This window comes from Pleurodeles waltl, chromosome 12 (assembly GCF_031143425.1).
Source record: "Pleurodeles waltl isolate 20211129_DDA chromosome 12, aPleWal1.hap1.20221129, whole genome shotgun sequence".
Taxonomy (NCBI): Eukaryota; Metazoa; Chordata; class Amphibia; order Caudata; family Salamandridae; genus Pleurodeles; species Pleurodeles waltl.
Genome location: NC_090451.1, coordinates 1,417,045 through 1,433,393, shown reverse-complemented (window position 1 = coordinate 1,433,393; position 16,349 = coordinate 1,417,045). Strand labels below are relative to the sequence as shown.

The following is a 16,349-nucleotide window of genomic DNA, read 5'->3' as shown; positions in this document are numbered from 1 at the left end:
TTCAGCATCACAGTGACCCCTCTCGTCGCCTCTATAGTTAGACTTCAAGACAGCTGGTTTGTTTACCGATACAATTCTTGTCACCTTAGGTTGTGGTTTTTTAAAATAAGAAGGCTCGGTCCCACTGTCTGGCTACCCTTATATATATACGTCACCACTTTACATAGTCTCACCTCTCGCTATGTGGATCGTAGGTGCAGAAGGCAGAGAGTGAGACACTGATGCAGACATAATTCTTTTGTGAGTTGAAAAATACTGGCAGCAGTGGGATTCGAACCCACACCTCCAAAGAGACTGGAACCTTAATCCAGCGCCTTAGACCACTCGGCCACACTACCCTGTGCAAACCGGTTTCTGTAAGCTTGCTGAAGTGAGATGTTCTGTTGTATAGGGGAGTTGGAGAATAAGGGTGTATAGCCTGTGAAGTGATCCTAGGAAAGTCAACGCCAACAGCAGCAGGCACGTGATACATTCAGTAGGTCAGGATTGGCCCCGGGCCATGGGAGGTGTCAGGGAGTGCCAGTCCTGAGAGTCCGTAGGAAGACAACCCTTACATTGGCGTTCCGCACGCGCTGCTTCTCTTTCTTTAAGGATAAGGAATCAAACTATCTACGTCCCTCAACTTACCAACCCTCCGCCTCAGGAAAGATTTTGTGATTCATGAGCAGAACCCGGCTGGCGCTGTTTACAGTAATGCCTAAGCACAGTACTCAACTGAGCGGTGTTTCCAAACTGAGCCGTTGTACTGCCGGAAATACCATGGGATATGTCATTTAACTTTCACATAAAATAGGGTTAACCCAGCCCTACCACATACTAAAGACGGAACAATAAACCAACGAGGATGGGATTCGAACCCACGCGTGCAGAGTACAATAGATTAGCAGTCCATCGCCTTACCCACTCTGTCACCTCGTCTTCAAAACACCATGTTTCAGGAGTACAAAATATGGTAGCCAAAATGTGTTCTATTAGGTGATAGTTGTCTAAACATAATAAAGAGCATATATTTACAGATTGTTATGGTAACTTGTTGTCTTCAGCTTTGCTCTATACGACCTTGTTGTCCATCCCTACTTCAGCTGAAATTTATATGTTAAATGTAATGTAATCATGAAAATTACACTTTCCAAACGTGTTCTATCCATATGTGATGTACTATCACACTACCCTCAAATGAGCTAAGATTGCTTTAATTCAGTTGTACGTGGATTTAAAGTGCAATATCATACAAATATTGTACTGGTATGGCGCTTTCGAGTCTCTAGGTGTCAGTTATTGGTGGTGTGCTTACATGTCAACATTAGGCTGCAAATAGTACACAATTAAGGAAAACTGCCTTCCCATTTAATGTGCATTGTTCTGCAAAAAGTTTTAAGTAGGAGAAAGTAAAACTTAGTTTATAAAACCACCTAAACTGGGAGTATTGCCGCTACAGCTATGACACTTCAGTTTAAAAACGTACGTGCATCAACAAGAAATATTTTTGCGCTAACTAAATTGCTGTCCGACTACTCACGTAATGCATAAAACTGAGGCAGTCGTAATTACAATACATTGAAGTAATATTTTGGTAGTTTTTGTTGACGATGACTCCGCAGCAAGCGATCAGATTACCTTTTATTAGTGAAGGCGCGTCAGAGCCTTGATAAGTAAACTTACAAGGAGACACGCCTAGGTCGATGAACCTTTTAGACCAGGTTCGGGGACTTCCCAGTACGAGATGTCTTTTGGCATCACAAATCAATAGATCTATCTCAACAACAATCGCAATAACTAATCAGCATGCTAATCAATAACCTTTAATGAGAGTCAATAAAGTGAACACACCATGATCTTTCAGTCATGAATAACCACACCCATTTAGTTAAGTGTTAGGATATTTATTTCCCTACTGGTTACAATCTAAAGTCATTTCTGTTAATCTCATCAGCAATTCATCTCATTAGTAACTCTTCAGATTTGCAATTAGAAACGCAATTAATCAATGCATAGAGAATATTCACTCAGTATTAACACATAATTATTAAGAAGCAACTTAGCAAAGTCTCAGTAGTGCATGGTTCAACAAAGCAAGAACTCAGTCATTTGTCTATTTGCGTCAGATTTTAGTGAACACCTTAAATAACCTCGTATTAGCATCAGCATGTTGGGCTTCATGCAAAACAATTTAGCAAACACAAATTTGGAAAACATCTAACTATGGCCTCTATCAAAGAGCAGTTGGTACCTAGAAAGAAAAGGCAAACAGACAATTACAATTTTCATCAGATAGTTACCCATCCAACGGATCAGCAAACAGCGTCAGTCTTCGTCCTCGGGACATCAGTCGTTTGCATCATCAGCAAAGAAAGGACAGGGCAAAGTATCAGTATGGCATAGCTAAGGAACAAGAACTTCCCTCATATAGAGGAGAAGTAAGTATCAGGTAAGGAATAAGTAAAGGGTGGTTTCGAGTAACAGGGCGAACAAACGGCAAAGTCTCAAACGAAATGGCCTAAATGGCTCAGTAGAATGGCAAAGAATGGCTTGGAGTGGAATGTCCAATAAATGCCTGATTTCTCCTCGGGTCATGTGGTTAAATCAAAACTGTCTAATTTACTCCTAATTCCTCAATGGATAATCATTGGTGCATCGCCATCTCTGTCCAATAATCTTCACCAGAGATTTACACAAACCACAGTTCTCATGTCGTTGATTGGCCCCTGTTATTGACGTTTTCATCGGTTGGAATGTCAGGTAAGAAAAGTTACATTTTACGCTACAGTCAGTAGTTCCATTGTTTTCTCCTACTCCAGGCAGCCTTGCACCTGTTACAAATTACACTGTTGCATTCAGCAAGAATGTCTCCTTGAGCAAGTAGGGTCCCATGAGAAAGAATTTACTACAGCTACACACATCTCTAGCTTCTGGGAAAGTACAGTTTCATGTCCTTCAGGAAAATAGCACATTGCACGTTAGAAAAAGACAGTTTAATATGAGACCAGGCAGCTAGGCACAGACCTTCGCTAAACTAAGGCCTACTGCTTAATGAACAAACTCCTAATACATAACTCCAATTTTGATATGTTATTACAAATTAAAAACTGTAGTACATAATTAATTCAGCATTAATAACTTTCATTAGTCTTCGTATACATTGGTAGCCACTCCCCGTGGGCACATTTTTAAACGTGTGCATTATTTCTACGTTAACACATTTTTTATGCAGCTTCATTACACAATATATTGTAAGCTTTTCATGTTAATATTAATTTTAAAAGACACACTCCAGCAATCCCTCCTCTGATGACTCTTGTCATCACACAAATCTTCCCTACTAATTTTACATACTAAAATTCCCTCATATCAATCTCTTCCCTTCTTGGTTTCCCCTTTGATCTTGCCCTGAATACATTTTCCCTTTGTTTTTCTTCCCTCCTCCTATTATTTTTCGCCATCTTCAATTTTATTCTTTTACTAATTTTACATGCCACCCATGATCCAAATAAGCAATCTATAACAATCAATATCCCCTGTATTATTTTAGACAATATCCCATGCCAAATGTTACTAATCCAATTTCCCACTGAAGCAAATCCTTTCCCAACCTTTTTCCAAACACCTGGTTCTTTCAAATCCTTCAAGTCCGTACTATCCCTAGTCAAGTTAGTAAGCATACTTCTAATCTCATTACTATTATCTGGTATGTAAGCGCAACAATTACACCCATTGAGCAATCTACAAACTCTGCCATTTTTCACTAAAAGAATGTCTAAAGCAAGCCTGTTTTGAAGAGTCATAGCCCCCTCCGCAGCAAGTTCAGTATCCATCAGGAGTATAGCCCCTGAAAAGTTTGTCAGCATGTTATCCTCAATAGTAGACAACTTTTGAATCTTTATGGAGTTCATAATAACTCCCACTGAAGAAATTATCGTCCCAAATATGTCTCCTACTACACCAGCAGCAGTCTCTTTCTTATGTCTAGTACGATGTAATTCAGACAATTTTGGTAACCTTTTCAAATCGTCAAGTTGATATATCTTTGGGAAAACTATCCCCAAATAACATGTCCCATACTATCCCTTTGGAAGACGGTAATAAGCATTAAGTCCACATATATAATAAATCCCGGGGATTGCTGGATCCTGTCCATTTAACATGAACGTCCATTTACCCTGAAACAAAAACAAACGCTTACATTCACTCATTCCCACAAACACATTGTCATAGTATGATTTGGTCTTGGATATGCAAAGCTTTCCTACATGTAGTGCGTCTAAAGCTAACTTCCCTTGTTCTCTAATTGCACTATAACCGTCACTACTAGCAAAGGCCCGTTGCTGTAATCCTTTCTCTAGTTTACCCTTCAATGCCCTTCTTCTCTCTTCCGTGTGATCTAAAAAGCTTTTCTCTACAGGTGTAAGCAAACATGTCAAATTATTGTGGTGTGCATAAGATGTACTAATTGTTAATGTCGCCTGAAAGAATCCTTTAACTAACTTTATGCTATAGTACTTAGCTACCCCACTCACATCCTCTATGATAGGCACATTAGAAAACACAAGATCATGATTTGAGTAAAAATATTGAATCTCTTCCTGGTTATAGAATCTTGTTAGTAACAGACTACAACGTATCCCATATGTTAATGACAGTCTATGATAGGTAACCCCCTCTTGAACCGAAACAGGAATCTGTGTACACACAAAACAATCTTTTGCAACCATTGTGTCAACATACTCACTCAGCAAGCGAAAGAAAACATCAGTGGATAGTTCCCCTTTCGAGTTAGTTCCCTCATGCAAGTATCTTGTATCCAGCTCAAACCTCTCCCAGGCTGTTAGTGCAGTGGTAGTCTCAGGAATTGTAGCATTGTTAGTCCCACTTTTATTCATTAGTGTCATACTCACAACCACGACCCTAATGAATATTTATTACATGAACCTTTTTTGCAAAAGTATTTGGTTCAAGTAAACTTAAAGTGTTGGGATTCAAGCCCACGGCTCCAGAGAGACTGGAGCCTAAATCTAGCCAGTTTAGCCTGCTCAGCCACGCTACCTCACATGTACAAGCTCACAACTATAGTAACTTGGCCAAACACTGTGGACACCCGCTGTGGTGACCTGGCTATGCTGGGTAACGCAGCATTCACCGACAGTTGAGCGAGTTACAGGTGAAAAGCAAAGTATAATAACTGTCTGCATAGAATATATGTCTTTCCTTATTTATTCTTCTTCCCCATTGTATGTTTGCTCTCTGCTTTAGAAACGCGAGCTGTCATCACTGCAAGGAAACGTATCACACAGCGTTCTACTGTTTACACTCACTGAACTTTCAGCATCACAGTGACCCCTCTCGTCGCCTCTATAGTTAGACTTCAAGACAGCTGGTTTGTTTACCGATACAATTCTTGTCACCTTAGGTTGTGGTTTTTTAAAATAAGAAGGCTCGGTCCCACTGTCTGGCTACCCTTATATATATACGTCACCACTTTACATAGTCTCACCTCTCGCTATGTGGATCGTAGGTGCAGAAGGCAGAGAGTGAGACACTGATGCAGACATAATTCTTTTGTGAGTTGAAAAATACTGGCAGCGGTGGGATTCGAACCCACACCTCCAAAGAGACTGGAACCTTAATCCAGCACCTTAGACCGCTCAGCCACACTACCCTGTGCAAACCTGTTTCTGTAAGCTTTCTGAAGTGAGATGTTCTGTTGTATAGGGGAGTTGGAGAATAAGGGTGTATAGCCTGTGAAGTGATCCTAGGAAAGTCAACGCCAACAGCAGCAGGCATGTGATACATTCATTAGGTCAGGATTGGCCCCGGGCCATGGGAGGTGTCAGGGAGTGCCAGTCCTGAGAGTCCGTAGGAAGACAACCCTTACATTGGCGTCCCGCACACGCTGCTTCTCTTTCTTTAAGGATAAGGAATCAAACTATCTACGTCCCTCAACTTACCAACCCTCCGCCTCAGGAAAGATTTTGTGATTCATGAGCAGAACCCGGCTGGCGCTGTTTACAGTAATGCCTAAGCACAGTACTCAACTGAGCGGTGTTTCCAAACTGAGCCGTTGTACTGCCGGAAATACCATGGGATATGTCATTTAACTTTCACATAAAACAGGGTTAACCCAGCCCTACCACATACTAAAAACGGAACAATAAACCAACGAGGATGGGATTCGAACCCACGCGTGCAGAGCACAATAGATTAGCAGTCCATCGCCTTAACCACTCTGTCACCTCGTCTTCAAAACACCATGTTTCAGGAGTACAAAATATGGTAGCCAAAATGTGTTCTATTAGGTGATAGTTGTCTAAACATAATAAAGAGCATATATTTACAGATTGTTATGGTAACTTGTTGTCTTCAGCTTTGCTCTATACGACCTTGTTGTCTATCCCTACTTCAGCTTGAATTTATATGTTAAATGTAATGTAATCATGAAAATTACACTTTCCAAACGTGTTCTATCCATATGTGATGTACTATCACACTACCCTCAAATGAGCTAAGATTGCTTTAATTCAGTTGTACGTGGATTTAAAGTGCAATATCATACAAATATTGTACTGGTATGGCGCTTTCGAGTCTCTAGGTGTCAGTTATTGGTGGTGTGCTTACATGTCAACATTAGGCAGCAAATAGTACACAATTAAGGAAAACTGCCTTCCCATTTAATGTGCATTGTTCTGAAAAAAGTTTTAAGTAGGAGAAAGTAAAACTTAGTTTATAAAACCACCTAAACTGGGAGTATTGCCGCTACAGCTATGACACTTCAGTTTAAAAACATACGTGCATCAACAAGAAATATTTTTGCGCTAAATAAATTGCTGTCCGACTACTCACGTAATGCATAAAACTGAGGCAGTCGTAATTACAATACATTGAAGTAATATTTTGGTAGTTTTTGTTGACGATGACTCCGCAGCAAGTGATCAGATTACTTTTTATTAGTGAAGGCGCGTCAGAGCCTTGATAAGTAAACTTACAAGGAGACATCCTAGGTCGATGAACCTTTTAGACCAGGTTCGGGGACTTCCCAGTACGAGATGTCTTTTGGCATCACAAATCAATAGCTCAATATCTCAACAACAATCGCAATAACTAATCAGCATGCTAATCAATAACCTTTAATGAGAGTCAATAAAGTGAACACACCATGATCTTTCAGTCATGAATAACCACACCAATTTAGTTAAGTGTTAGGATATTTATTTCCCTACTGGTTACAATCTAAAGTCATTTCTGTTAATCTCATCAGCAATTCATCTCATTAGTAACTCTTCAGATTTGCAATTAGAAACGCAATTAATCAATGCATAGAGAATATTCACTCAGTATTAACACATAATTATTAAGAAGCAACTTAGCAAAGTCTCAGTAGTGCATGGTTCAACAAAGCAAGAACTCAGTAATTTGTCTATTTGCGTCAGATTTTAGTGAACACCTTAAATAACCTCGTATTAGCATCAGCATGTTGGGCTTCATGCAAAACAATTTAGCAAACACAAATTTGGAAAACATCTAACTATGGTCTCTATCAAAGAGCAGTTGGTACCTAGAAAGAAAAGGCAAACAGACAATTACAATTTTCATAAGATAGTTACCCATCCAACGGATCAGCAAACAGCGTCAGTCTTCGTCCTCGGGACATCAGTCGTTTGCATCATCAGCAAAGAAAGGACAGGGCAAAGTATCAGTATGGCATAGCTAAGGAACAAGAACTTCCCTCATATAGAGGAGAAGTAAGTATCAGGTAAGGAATAAGTAAAGGGTGGTTTAGAGTAACAGGGCGAACAAACTGCAAAGTCTCAAACGAAATGGCCTAAATGGCTCAGTAGAATGGCAAAGAATGGCTTGGAGTGGAATGTCCAATAAATGCCTGATTTTTCCTCGGGTCATGTGGTTAAATCAAAACTGTCTAATTTACTCCTAATTCCTCAATGGATAATCATTGGTGCATCGCCATCTCTGTCCAATAATCTTCACCAGAGTTTTACACAAACCACAGTTCTCATGTCGTTGATTGGCCCATGTTATTGACGTTTTCATCGGTTGGAATGTCAGGTAAGAAAAGTTACATTTTACGCTACAGTCAGTAGTTCCATTGTTTTCTCCTACTCCAGGCAGCCTTGCACCTGTTACAAATTACACTGTTGCATTCAGCAAGAATGTCTCCTTGAGCAAGTAGGGTCCCATGAGAAAGAATTTACTACAGCTACACACATCTCTAGCTTCTGGGAAAGTACAGTTTCATGTCCTTCAGGAAAATAGCACATTGCACGTTAGAAAAAGACAGTTTAATATGAGACCAGGCAGCTAGGCACAGACCTTCGCTAAACTAAGGCCTACTGCTTAATGAACAAACTCCTAATACATAACTCCAATTTTGATATGTTAATACAAATTAAAAACATTAGTACATAATTAATTCAGCATTAATAACTTTCATTAGTCTTCGTATACATTGGTAGCCACTCCCCGTGGGCACATTTTTAAACGTGTGCATTATTTCTACGTTAACACATTTTTTATGCAGCTTCATTACACTATATATTGTAAGCTTTTCATGTTAAGATTAATTTTAAAAGACACACTCCAGCAATCCCTCCTCTGATGACTCTTGCTATCACACAAATCTTCCCTACTAATTTTACATACTAAAATTCCCTCATATCAATCTCTTCCCTTCTTGGTTTCCTCTTTGATCTTGCCCTGAATAATTTTTCCCTTTGTTTTTCTTCCCTCCTCCTATTATTTTTCGCCATCTTAAATTTTATTATTTTACTAATTTGACATGCCACCCATGATCCAAATAAGCAATCTATAACAATCAATATCCCCTGTATTATTTTAGTCAATATCCCATGCCAAATGTTACTAATCCAGTTTCCCACTGAAGCAAATCCTTTCCCAACCTTTTTCCAAACACCTGGTTCTTTCAAATCCTTCAAGTCCGTACTATCCCTAGTCAAGTTAGTAAGCATACTTCTAATCTCATTACTGTTATCTGGTATGTAAGCGCAACAATTACACCCATTGAGCAATCTACAAACTCTGCCATTTTTCACTAAAAGAATGTCTAAAGCAAGCATGTTTTGAAGAGTCATAGCCCCCTCCGCAGCAAGTTCAGTATCCATCAGGAGTATAGCCCCTGAAAAGTTTGTCAGCATGTTATCCTCAATAGTAGACAACTTTTGAATCTTTATGGAGTTCATAATAACTCCCACTGAAGAAATTATCGTCCCAAATATGTCTCCTACTACACCAGCAGCAGTCTCTTTCTTATGTCTAGTACGATGTAATTCAGACAATTTTGGTAACCTTTTCAAATCGTCAAGTTGATATATCTTTGGGAAAACTATCCCCAAATAACATGTCCCATACTATCCCTTTGGAAGACGGTAATAAGCATTAAGTCCACATATATAATAAATCCCGGGGATTGCTGGATCCTGTCCATTTAACATGAACGTCCATTTACTCTGAAACAAAAACACACGCTTACATTCACTCATTCCCACAAACACATTGTCATAGTATGATTTGGTCTTGGATATGCAAAGCTTTCCTACATGTAGTGCGTCTAAAGCTAACTTCCCTTGTTCTCTAATTGCACTATAACCGTCACTACTAGCAAAGGCCCGTTGCTGTAATCCTTTCTCTAGTTTACCCTTCAATGCCCTTCTTCTCTCTTCCGTGTGATCTAAAAAGCTTTTCTCTACAGGTGTAAGCAAACATGTCAAATTATTGTGGTGTGCATAAGATGTACTAATTGTTAATGTCGCCTGAAAGAATCCTTTAACTAACTTTATGCTATAGTACTTAGCTACCCCACTCACATCCTCTATGATAGGCACATTAGAAAACACAAGATCATGATTTGAGTAAAAATATTGAATCTCTTCCTGGTTATAGAATCTTGTTAGTAACAGACTACAACGTATTCCATATGTTAATGACAGTCTATGATAGGTAACCCCCTCTTGTACCGAAACAGGAATCTGTGTACACACAAAACAATCTTTTGCATCCATTGTGTCAACATACTCACTCAGCAAGCGATAGAAAACATCAGTGGATAGTTCCCCTTTCGAGTTAGTTCCCTCATGCAAGTATCTTGTATCCAGCTCAAACCTCTCCCAGGCTGTTAGTGCAGTGGTAGTCTCAGGAATTGTAGCATTGTTAGTCCCACTTTTATCCATTAGTGTCATACTCACAACCACGACCCTAATGAATATTTATTACATGAACCTTTTTTGCAAAAGTATTTGGTTCAAGTAAACTTAAAGTGTTGGGATTGAAGCCCACGGCTCCAGAGAGACTGGAGCCTAAATCTAGCCAGTTTAGCCTGCTCAGCCACGCTACCTCACATCTACAAGCTCACAACTATAGTAACTTGGCCAAACACTGTGGACACCCGCTGTGGTGACCTGGCTATACAGGGTAACGCAGCATTCACCGACTGTTGAGCGAGTTACAGGTGAAAAGCAAAGTATAATAACAGTCTGCATATAATATATGTCTTTCCTTATTTATTCTTCTTCCCCATTGTATGTTTGCTCTCTGCTTTAGAAACGCGAGCTGTCATCACTGCAAGGAAACGTATCACACAGCGTTCTACTGTTTACACTCACTGAACTTTCAGCATCACAGTGACCCCTCTCGTCGCCTCTATAGTTAGACTTCAAGACAGCTGGTTTGTTTACCGATACAATTCTTGTCACCTTAGGTTGTGGTTTTTTAAAATAAGAAGGCTCGGTCCCACTGTCTGGCTACCCTTATATATATACGTCACCACTTTACATAGTCTCACCTCTCGCTATGTGGATCGTAGGTGCAAAAGGCAGAGAGTGAGACACTGATGCAGACAACATACGTTTGTGAGTTGAAAAATACTGGCAGCGGTGGAATTCGAACCCACGCCTCCAAAGAGACTGGAGCCTTAATCCAGCGCCTTAGAACGCTCGGCCACACTACCCTGTGCAAACCTGTTTCTGTAAGCTTTCTGAAGTGAGATGTTCTGTTGTATAGGGGAGTTGGAGAATAAGGGTGTATAGCATGTGAAGTGATCCTAGGAAAGTCAACGCCAACAGCAGCAGGCACGTGATACATTCAGTAGGTCAGGATTGGCCCCGGGCCATGGGAGGTGTCAGGGAGCGCCAGTCCTGAGAGTCCGTAGGAAGACAACCCTTACATTGGCGTCCCGCACGCGCTGCTTCTCTTTCTTTAACGATAAGGAATCAAACTATCTACGTCCCTCAACTTACCAACCCTCCGCCTCAGGAAAGATTTTGTGATTCATGAGCAGAACCCAGCTGGCGCTGTTTACAGTAATGCCTAAGCACAGTACTCAACTGAGCGGTGTTTCCAAACTGAGCCGTTGTACTGCCGGAAATACCATGGGATATGTCATTTAACTTTCACATAAAATAGGGTTAACCCAGCCCTACCCCATACTAAAAACTAAATACGGAACAATAAAGAGACGAGGATGGGATTCGAACCCACGCTTGCAGAGCACAATGGATTAACAGTCCATCGCCTTAATCACTCGGCCACCTCGTCTTCGAAACACCGTGTTTCAGGAGTACAAAATATGGTAGCCAAAATGTGTTCTATTAGGTGATAGTTGTCTAAACATAATAAAGAGCACATATTTACAGATTGTTATGGTAACTTGTTGTCTTCAGCTTTGCTCTATACGACCTTGTTGTCCATCCCTACTTCAGCTTGAATTTATATGTTAAATGTAATGTAATCATGAAAATTACACTTTCCAAACGTGTTCTATCCATATGTGATGTACTATCACAATACCCTCAAATGAGCTAAGATTGCTTTAATTCAGTTGTACGTGGATTTAAAGTGCAATATCATACAAATATTGTACTGGTATGGCGCTTTCGAGTCTCTACGTGTCAGTTATTGGTGGTGTGCTTACATGTCAACATTAGGCAGCAAATAGTACAGAATTAAGGAAAACTGCCTTCCCATTTAATGTGCATTGTTCTGCAAAAAGTTTTAAGTAGGAGAAAGTAAAACTTAGTTTATAAAACCACCTAAACTGGGAGTATTGCCGCTACAGCTATGACACTTCAGTTTAAACACGTACGTGCATCAACAAGAAATATTTTTGCGCTAAATAAATTGCTGTCCGACTACTCACGTAATGCATAAAACTGAGGCAGTCGTAATTACAATACATTGAAGTAATATTTTGGTAGTTTTTGTTGACGATGACTCCGCAGCAAGCGATCAGATTACTTTTTATTAGTGAAGGCGCGTCAGAGCCTTGATAAGTAAACTTACAAGGAGACACGCCTAGGTCGATGAACCTTTTAGACCAGGTTCGGGGACTTCCCAGTACGAGATGTCTTTTGGCATCACAAATCAATAGATCAATATCTCAACAACAATCGCAATAACTAATCAGCATGCTAATCAATAACCTTTAATGAGAGTCAATAAAGTGAACACACCATGATCTTTCAGTCATGAATAACCACACCAATTTAGTTAAGTGTTAGGATATTTATTTCCCTACTGGTTACAATCTAAAGTCATTTCTGTTAATCTCATCAGCAATTCATCTCATTAGTAACTCTTCAGATTTGCAATTAGAAACGCAATTAATCAATGCATAGAGAATATTCACTCAGTATTAACACATAATTATTAAGAAGCAACTTAGCAAAGTCTCAGTAGTGCATGGTTCAACAAAGCAAGAACTCAGTCATTTGTCTATTTGTGGCAGATTTTAGTGAACACCTTAAATAACCTCGTATTAGCATCAGCATGTTGGGCTTCATGCAAAACAATTTAGCAAACACAAATTTGGAAAACATCTAATTATGGCCTCTATCAAAGAGCAGTTGGTACCTAGAAAGAAAAGGCAAAGAGACAATTGCAATTTTCATCAGATAGTTACCCATCCAACGGATCAGCAAACAGCGTCAGTCTTCGTCCTCGGGACATCAGTCGTTTGCATCATCAGCAAAGAAAGGACAGGGCAAAGTATCAGTATAGCATAGCTAAGGAACAAGAACTTCCCTCATATAGAGGAGAAGTAAGTATCAGGTAAGGAATAAGTAAAGGGTGGTTTAGAGTAACAGGGTGAACAAACGGCAAAGTCTCAAACAAAATGGCCTAAATGGCTCAGTAGAATGGCAAAGAATGGCTTGGAGTGGAATGTCCAATAAATGCCTGATTTCTCCTCGGGTCATGTGGTTAAATCAAAACTGTCTAATTTACTCCTAATTCCTCAATGGATAATCATTGGTGCATCGCCATCTCTGTCCAATAATCTTCACCAGAGTTTTACACAAACCACAGTTCTCATGTCGTTGATTGGCCCATGTTATTGACGTTTTCATCGGTTGGAATGTCAGGTAAGAAAAGTTACATTTTACGCTACAGTCAGTAGTTCCATTGTTTTCTCCTACTCCAGGCAGCCTTGCACCTGTTACAAATTACACTGTTGCATTCAGCAAGAATGTCTCCTTGAGCAAGTAGGGTCCCATGAGAAATAATTTACTACAGCTACACACATCTCTAGCTTCTGGGAAAGTACAGTTTCATGTCCTTCAGGAAAATAGCACATTGCACGTTAGAAAAAGACAGTTTAATATGAGACCAGACAGCTAGGCACAGACCTTCGCTAAACTAAGGCCTACTGCTTAATGAACAAACTCCTAATACATAACTCCAATTTTGATATGTTAATACAAATTAAAAACATTAGTACATAATTAATTCAGCATTAATAACTTTCATTAGTCTTCGTATACATTGGTAGCCACTCCCCGTGGGCACATTTCAAACGTGTGCATTATTTCTACGTTAACACATTTTTTATGCAGCTTCATTACACAATATATTGTAAGCTTTTCATGTTAATATTAATTTTAAAAGACACACTCCAGCAATCCCTCCTCTGATGACTCTTGTCATCACACAAATCTTCCCTACTAATTTTTCATACTAAAATTCTCTCATATCAAACTCTTCCCTTCTTGGTTTCCCCTTTGATCTTGCCCTGAATAATTTTTCCCTTTGTTTTTCTTCCCTCCTCCTATTATTTTTCGCCATATTCAATTTTATTCTTTTACTAATTTTACATGCCACCCATGATCCAAATAAGCAATCTATAACAATCATCATCCCCAGTATTATTTTAGACAATATCCCATGCCAAATGTTACTAATCCAATTTCCCACTGAAGCAAATCCTTTCCCAACCTTTTTCCAAACACCTGGTTCTTTCAAATCCTTCAAGTCCGTACTATCCCTAGTCAAGTAAGTAAGCATACTTCTAATCTCATTACTATTATCTGGTATGTAAGCGCAACAATTACACCCATTGAGCAATCTACAAACTCTGCCATTTTTCACTAAAAGAATGTCTTAAGCAAGCCTGTTTTGAAGAGTCATAGCCCCCTCCGCAGCAAGTTCAGTATCCATCAGGAGTATAGCCCCTGAAAAGTTTGTCAGCATGTTATCCTCAATAGTAGACAACTTTTGAATCTTTATGGAGTTCATAATAACTCCCACTGAAGAAATTATCGTCCCAAATATGTCTCCTACTACACCAGCAGCAGTCTCTTTCTTATGTCTAGTATGATGTAATTCAGACAATTTTGGTAACCTTTTCAAATCGTCAAGTTGATATATCTTTGGGAAAACTATCCCCAAATAACATGTCCCATACTATCCCTTTGGAAGACGGTAATAAGCATTAAGTCCACATATATAATAAATCCCGGGGATTGCTGGATCCTGTCCATTTAACATGAACGTCCATTTACTCTGAAACAAAAACACACGCTTACATTCACTCATTCCCACAAACACATTGTCATAGTATGATTTGGTCTTGGATATGCAAAGCTTTCCTACATGTAGTGCGTCTAAAGCTAACTTCCCTTGTTCTCTAATTGCACTATAACCGTCACTACTAGCAAAGGCCCGTTGCTGTAATCCTTTCTCTAGTTTACCCTTCAATGCCCTTCTTCTCTCTTCCGTGTGATATAAAAAGCTTTTCTCTACAGGTGTAAGCAAACATGTCAAATTATTGTGGTGTGCATAAGATGTACTAATTGTTAATGTCGCCTGAAAGAATCCTTTAACTAACTTTATGCTATAGTACTTAGCTACCCCACTCACATCCTCTATGATAGGCACATTAGAAAACACAAGATCATGATTTGAGTAAAAATATTGAATCTCTTCCTGGTTATAGAATCTTGTTAGTAACAGACTACAACGTATCCCATATGTTAATGACAGTCTATGATAGGTAACCCCCTCTTGTACCGAAACAGGAATCTGTGTACACACAAAACAATCTTTTGCATCCATTGTGTCAACATACTCACTCAGCAAGCGATAGAAAACATCAGTGGATAGTTCCCCTTTCGAGTTAGTTCCCTCATGCAAGTATCTTGTATCCAGCTCAAACCTCTCCCAGGCTGTTAGTGCAGTGGTAGTCTCAGGAATTGTAGCATTGTTAGTCCCACTTTTATCCATTAGTGTCATACTCACAACCACGACCCTAATGAATATTTATTACATGAACCTTTTTTGCAAAAGTATTTGGTTCAAGTAAACTTAAAGTGTTGGGATTCAAGCCCACGGCTCCAGAGAGACTGGAGCCTAAATCTAGCCAGTTTAGCCTGCTCAGCCACGCTACCTCACATCTACAAGCTCACAACTATAGTAACTTGGCCAAACACTGTGGACACCCGCTGTGGTGACCTGGCTATGCAGGGTAACGCAGCATTCACCGACAGTTGAGCGAGTTACAGGTGAAAAGCAAAGTATAATAACTGTCTGCATATAATATATGTCTTTCCTTATTTATTCTTCTTCCCCATTGTATGTTTGCTCTCTGCTTTAGAAACGCGAGCTGTCATCACTGCAAGGAAACGTATCACACAGCGTTCTACTGTTTACACTCACTGAACTTTCAGCATCACAGTGACCCCTCTCGTCGCCTCTATAGTTAGACTTCAAGACAGCTGGTTTGTTTACCGATACAATTCTTGTCACCTTAGTTTGTGGTTTGTTAAAATAAGAAGGCTTGGTCCCACTGTCTGGCTACCCTTATATATATACGTCACCACTTTACATAGTCTCACCTCTCGCTATGTGGATCGTAGGTGCAGAAGGCAGAGAGTGAGACACTGATGCAGACAAAATATGTTTGTGAGTTGAAAAACACTGGCAGCGGTGGGATTTGAACCCACGCCTCCAAAGAGACTGGAGCCTTAATCCAGCGCCTTAGACCGCTCGGCCACACTACCCTGTGCAAACCTGTTTCTGTAAGCTTTCTGAAGTGAGATGTTCTGTTGTATAGGGGC

The 16,349-nt window shown here is 39.8% G+C and overlaps 4 non-coding genes across 4 annotated transcripts; all 4 read right to left on the bottom strand.

Annotated features, from left to right (window-relative positions):
* Positions 1–256: 256 nt before the first annotated feature.
* On the bottom strand, positions 257–338 carry TRNAL-AAG (transfer RNA leucine (anticodon AAG)). The gene has a single exon. It is a non-coding gene; the product is annotated as a tRNA-Leu (tRNA).
* Positions 339–5,571: 5,233 nt separating this feature from the next.
* Positions 5,572–5,653, bottom strand: TRNAL-AAG (transfer RNA leucine (anticodon AAG)). Its single transcript has one exon. It is a non-coding gene; the product is annotated as a tRNA-Leu (tRNA).
* A 498-nt stretch (positions 5,654–6,151) lies between these two features.
* On the bottom strand, positions 6,152–6,233 carry TRNAS-GCU (transfer RNA serine (anticodon GCU)). The gene has a single exon. It is a non-coding gene; the product is annotated as a tRNA-Ser (tRNA).
* A 9,977-nt stretch (positions 6,234–16,210) lies between these two features.
* On the bottom strand, positions 16,211–16,292 carry TRNAL-AAG (transfer RNA leucine (anticodon AAG)). The gene has a single exon. It is a non-coding gene; the product is annotated as a tRNA-Leu (tRNA).
* Between the last annotated feature and the right edge of the window lie 57 nt (positions 16,293–16,349).